At 47.4% G+C, this 6,336-nt stretch overlaps 1 long non-coding RNA gene across 1 annotated transcript; it reads left to right on the forward strand.

Moving 5' to 3' along the window:
- Positions 1–449: 449 nt before the first annotated feature.
- On the forward strand, positions 450–2,726 carry LOC146890254 (uncharacterized). The gene is made up of 3 exons (XR_014998963.2): positions 450–610; positions 1,365–1,561; positions 2,479–2,726. It is a non-coding gene; the product is annotated as an uncharacterized LOC146890254 (long non-coding RNA).
- Positions 2,727–6,336: the final 3,610 nt, after the last annotated feature.

Below are 6,336 nucleotides of genomic sequence, written 5' to 3' on the forward strand. Positions count from 1 at the left end.
TGTGTATAATTTCGAGACAAATCTCTTTATGCGGTTCTGACAGGCCTAGAACTCACTGTGTGGACTAGGCTGGTCTTGAGCTTACAGAGATCTGCCTGCTTTTACCTTTCAAGTGCTAGGATTAAAGACATGTACCATCATGCCTGGTTCTACCTCTTTTGCAACACAGTCTTTCATTGGCCTGAAGCATGCCAGCTAGGCTAGATTGGCTGGCTAGCAAGCCCCATGGGTTCTCCTCTCTCCACCTTCTCGGCACTGGGATCGCAAGTGCACACCACACCATGCCCAGCATTTTCACATGGGTTCTGGGGATCAAATCAGGTCGTCTTGTTTGTAAGGTAATGCGTTTTAGCAGCTGAGGCATTTCCCTTCAGGACTAGTTCTCGCTCCTATGTCCTTGGCTAATATCAACCAAGTAAGATTACTGGAAATAGGAATTAATCGGATGAGAATTTTCCTCCCGGATTCTGGGTCTAGATGGGCTACAGAGTCTTCTGTCTGGGTTTATGCTTTAGGTCTGTGATTTGTGTATCACTGAATAGATGGAGGAGGAGCTTGGACTCCATAAGCCCAACAGGGATACACTTCCCTTCCAGTCATCCATGACTCTGTAAGTAACCCTAATAAACTCAATGATCCTCAAAGCTAGGCTTGGGGGGATTGTTTGCTTTGGTCTACTGTTGGTATTTCTCTGGGATGCTTGTTAAATTGCCTTCCAGATATTTGTGTTTACGCCCATGGAATACTGCTTTCAGCCTTTATCACAGGGAGAAGCTTCTTTTTTATGGAGGACAATGGGTATTGTGGGGACTTAAAACTGGTCAGGTTGCTGAGAATTAATGACTGTTGTTGTGGCAGAGTGGCCCAATGCTCTGCTACAAATGTAAGAAAATAATCAAACACCTACTTTAGACTCTTCCCTCCATGGCCCAGGGAGCATTGCTGAAGAAAGAGAGAAAAGGATGTAAGGGCAGGAGGAAGGGGTGGAGTGTAATGTAGCTATTTCCTCCTAATTGAAACATTTTTTTCCACAGTGAGGAGGAAGGTTTATAAGACCAAACCAAAGTTTTATAAGAAAGAAAGTTTTATAAGAAAACCAAAGTTCACGAAACTTACAAGATCCAGAAGGATCAAAACCTTAGGAAATTCACAAAACCTCTCCTCAATGTTATACTAAGGGTCGGAGGCCTGGGCGCTGACCAGGGAGCTCCAGGGATACAGTCTTTTAAAGTCAACACCCATGCTGGGATAGGCCGCCCATACCCTCACCTTCACCTCCACCCCCACCCCTGCCCTTGCCCCCCTTGCTTTTACAGCGCTAGTAAAGTTTAATGGATTATCCAGAATTTTTCATTTTTTTCCAGGTAAGATGAGTAAAGTTTCACAGCGGGTGTGGCGGCTTCAAGGATTCCTCACAGTTTCATACATCAGAGTTCTTGTAACTAAATGTGATGTATACACTGCCTCTCCCTACAGCCAGCCAAGTTCTTCTTGCAAAGAAGGAGGCAATATTGCTGACATGATTTAGGGCACAGAGCAAGTTGCTCTACTCTCAACCCAGGTATCTTTTTAACTCTAAAAAAATGTTTATTTATTTATCATGATTATTTCTAATGTCTTAAGTTTACTTTATGACCGCTTTGTATATGTACTAAGGCATTCTGATTACTTTGCCCACACACTGTCTCTTATCCCTCTACGAGCCCTACCAACCCCCTGCCTCCTTCCTAAGTCCCTTCCTAGGACGAAAGTTTTCTTTATCTGTGAGATATGCTTTAACCAAGGCCATCTGTTGAGTATTGATTTGAAGTTAATGCGGAACTCTGGTAGACTCACTGGTGTTGGAAGACAGCTTAGACAGTAACTCCCTGCCCCCCCCCCATACTCTATCATAACCAGAAGTTCAGACTCCGAGCCCCTCCCTTATCCAAAACCTGACTATCGACAGGCCCGTTCTTGTATAGATCTTGCAGCCAGCCCCAACTGGTTTGAGCTTTGATTATAATGTGTCTTAGAAGATGGCATTTTGTAGCGCCCCTCCTTATTCCAGCTCTTACACTGTCTTCTGCCCCCATTCCTCAGTGTTTTCTGAACTTTAGGTGGATGTCATGGATGCCTTGCTTGGGGCTGATCACTCAGCCCTCACTTACTACCAACACTTTAAGAAGCGATGGTCTCTGTATTCATTATTGTCCACTGCAGAGAGGGGATTCTCTGACGAAGGATGAAAGTGGCATTTGTCAGGGCCTTGTGGCCTTGTCAGCTCTCTGTCAATCAGTGAGGTGTCCTGGGCTTGGAAGATTCCCAAGGGAATCCCGCATGGACTTTTAAGTGATACAGAAGCCTTTGAGTCACTCATGCTCCTTTAAGTAAACCCCTTCCTCCGCCCCAACACATTGGTTCCACGGTCTAGACTGGGGTGGAATCGTTTCTTTGGCCCAATCAAGAGGGAATAGACATCTTCTCACATCTTCCCAGGAAAAGTCCTGTAACATCATAGCTGGTGCTGTGGCTGCAGCTATCTGGTACTGATCATGAAGGACCCCAGGTGAGAACCAGCAGGACTAACCCCAGGGAAGAGAAGTAAAGGCCCTGGGGACCCACCAGAAGTCCCAGACAACCACAGATGACCATGATGTCAAGGGAGCGGTTGTGCGGACCCTGAGCCTGTTCAAGGTGAATGGCCACCAGGAAGCTAAATAAACAGATGAAGTAGGGATATCTGATTTATCTTTTTGTTTGTTTGTTTTTTGTTTTGTTTTAGTTTGGTTTGGTTTTGGTTTTTTGAGACAAGGTTTCTCTGTAGCTTCGGAGCCTGTCCTGGAACTAGCTCTTGTAGACCAGGCTGGCTTCAAACTCACAGAGATCCGCCTGCCTCTGCCTCCCGAGTGCTGGGATTAAAGGCGTGCGCCACCACTGCCTGGCTTCAGCTTGGTTTTTGGAGGCAAAGTCCGGTGTAGCCAAGGTTGGCCTCAAACTTACTATGTGGCTGACCAACACTAGCCTAGAATCCCTGCCTCAGCCTCTCGGGTGCTAGTGTTACAGGCATAGGCTGCCATGCCTGACCTTCAGTTTTAAGAACTGAGACGTCTCCCAAGCCTGAAGGGTGGGCTTTTATGGGTTTGTCTGGTTTGTTTCACTTTGTTTTTAATTCATTACCCTCCCCACCATACTTCACTGGTGGGAGGCCCTTGCACCAGAGTGTGGACATTATCTCTCTGTATAGTCCGGTGACCGCTAGTACCCTAATAGGGTTACCCTGGGTCATTGTTCTCTGTTGCCCTGGGGTTGTACATAAACAACAGCTAGGACAATCGCCCCAGGAAATCCTCATGATCCTAACACTGGAGGTCCCTGTGTGGGTGGGATACCCAGGAAGGGATTTCTGGGCTAAAGGCTTCCTTCCACTCATCCACCCTCTCAGCTGAGGGGGGCCTCACCATGGCTGTGGGTGTGAACCTCGAGGCTAGTGTGTCCAGAAGGCTTGGCTTGCTCCTGCTCCTGAGCAGATTTGAACTCTTGACGCTGGAATGACTCAAGATGGTGTCAAGTGAATCTATTCCTGCCTTCCATTTCTTATGAGCTGTTCTGCCCAAGTAGCTGCATCCCTGGCTCCTTCCCAGGGGCTGTGAGCGGGCAGCAATTGGTGAGTCGGTTCCAGTGGAAACATGACAGTTCTTGGCCCCTGTGGATCAGATGTCATATGTTGTAACTTTTGGGAAGCTAACACACCCACAGGACTTGAAATTTAAACCCCCCAGAGACTGTCTATTGGGTTCTTTATAGAGGCCTGCCCTTTGGTCCTGTAGAGCAGGAAACAGGGAAGGCCATCTTCTCATTTGACAGAGGAAACTGAGGCTCTTGGTGGCCACACAGACTCTGTCGCTAGTGCCTCTAATCTCCCTTCCTCCAGTGTCAGAGACTTATGGAGACCTGTGCTGGACAGGATGTGGCACTAGGTGGTCAGTGGACTCTTTGCTAATGTCACAGCCTTACCTGTCACCAGGGAGAGCTGGATGGGAGTGTGAGGGGTGTGGGAAGCCTATCTCACTGCGCACAGGGTCAGAGACCTTTTGCCCCGTGGCTGCTCGTGGAAGATGAGGATGACTGTCTCTGGCCCTTTATAGACGACTGCAGAATGCGACCTGTAGGGTTTAAAGCCCTAGATTGTTCCTCCGCTGTGCCACCTGGGGGACTCTTCCTGAGCTCAGACTGTTGGATGGGATGGAGAATCAGAAGTAAACATGACTCACAGGGTGATCATGAGAATGGAATGAGACATGCATGAGGAGGGAGTTACCATGCTTGTCAGTTCATGCCCAAGCTAACCAGCATTCACTACAGGAGCCTACTGTGTGGAGACACAGCTCAGCTATGCTCTCAGATGCACATGCTGACCACTTAGTAGGGGCTTTTTAGCCAGATCTCTCAGAGCAGCGGGCGGCCGGGGGTTATGCAGTCAGCAACCTCATGACTGCCTGGATCTGAGAAGTGGAAACAGGACCTCTGCATGTGAACCTCAGGGTCCAGGCGAGGATGAGTTGTCTTGTTTTCCATCTCTGCATCCTGGACCTGCTTACAGTGGGTGGTTAGGAAAATTTATCCACTGGATAAATGTGCAGGCTTGTCACAAACACCTCTACCGAATACGTTTGTTTTGGAATGGAAGAATTAACAAATGAATTGATCTCTTTTTAAAAAAAAAGATTTGTTATTTTTTAAATGTGTGTGTGTGTGTTTATCTCTGTGTGTGTCCATGTGTGTATCTGTGTGTATATCTGTATATCTGACTCTATCACACAAGTGTATGTCTGTGTCCATGTATGTCTGTGTGTGTATCTGTGAGCATGTCTGTGCTTGTGTGAGTATCTGTGTGTGTGTCTGTGTGTATATTTATTTGTCCCCGTGTGTGTACATGTATGTCTGTGTCCATGTATGCTTGTGTGTGTCCATGTGTATCTCTGTGTGTGTCTGTGTTTATATATGTATGTGTGTATGTCCATGTCTGTGGGTGTGTGCGTGTGTTGGTGCTCACAGAAACTAGAGGCATAAGATTCCTTGGAGTTGAATTTACAGGCAGTTATGAGCCTCTTGACATGGATCCTGGGAATCAAGCATGGGTCCTCAGCATGAGCAGGAGTCCTTCTTAAGCACCGAGCTGTCTTTTCAGCCCCAAGTGGATTCATATTTTCCTTTCTATATCTTCTCTACTACTTAAGTTCTATATATGTACATCCATCCATATATGGACACATAGATAGATAGATAGATAGATAGATAGATAGATAGATAGATGACAGACAGACAGACAGACAGACAGACAGATAGATAGATAGATAGAAGATGCATAGACAGACTGACTGACAGGGTTTCACATAACCCTAATTGGTGGTAAACTTGCTACACAGCCTCCAGTCAGCCTTGAGCATCTAATCGTCCTGACTACCACACAAGTGTCAAGATTCAAGCATGTGCCATAGCACCAGGTTTTATGCAGTCCTGGGAATCAAACCCTGAGCTACATTTGCAGACTCCCATCATATATATTGGCTTTTTTTGAGGCAGGGTTTCTCTGTGAAGCCCTGGTTGTCCCGGAACTCGCTCTGTAGATGAGACAGGTCTGGCACTCACAGAGATCCACCTGCCTCTGCCTCCCGAGTGCTGGGATTAAAGGTGTGAGCCACCACCCAACTCCCATTTTATAGGTTTAAAATAATATGATGGAGATGAGATTTTCAGAAGGTACCAGTACTCATCCAAGGTGAATGATGCTGGGCCGAATGACTGGCAAAGGAGGGAGGGTGGCCAGGGTGGGCCCTGACCAAAGCTGCAATAGCTGTGGTCTGGTCACTCCCAGCCCCCACTGTAGCTGGCAGGCTACTGTCCTAGAGCACGTGGAACAGGGCTTAAATGGGCAGGCAGGCAGGCCCTGAACCATGGGTCCCCTGGCTTCCTGTCCCTTGATGTAGGCACCTTGAAGCTATGTTCCACTGGGCACAGAACTTCTTCTTTGCCTCGTAGGGCTCTTTGGGGTTTCTAGGAGAGTTGGCATGAGCCTGGGTCTGATGATGTTCCCTCTTGTTCTTTCTGTGGCACCCGGAGCTAATGACATGAACACCTCACAGCCCTAATGATTCAGAATCCAGAAGATGTTGATCCCAGGAATGGTAATGGTAAGGAGATGTTGAGTGGGACCAGCATGGGGGCCTAGGGTATGCTCTAATTCCTCAGGGATGGGTAACAGGGGTTCTCAAAACCCTTAAAGATGTGGACTCAGGACCTGAATGTCTAGAAAGAGCTGTCACCAACTGCTATGTGACCTGTGCCAGCTCCCCT

Source organism: Myodes glareolus, chromosome 22, assembly GCF_982192425.1.
Source record: "Myodes glareolus chromosome 22, mMyoGla1.1, whole genome shotgun sequence".
Taxonomy (NCBI): Eukaryota; Metazoa; Chordata; class Mammalia; order Rodentia; family Cricetidae; genus Myodes; species Myodes glareolus.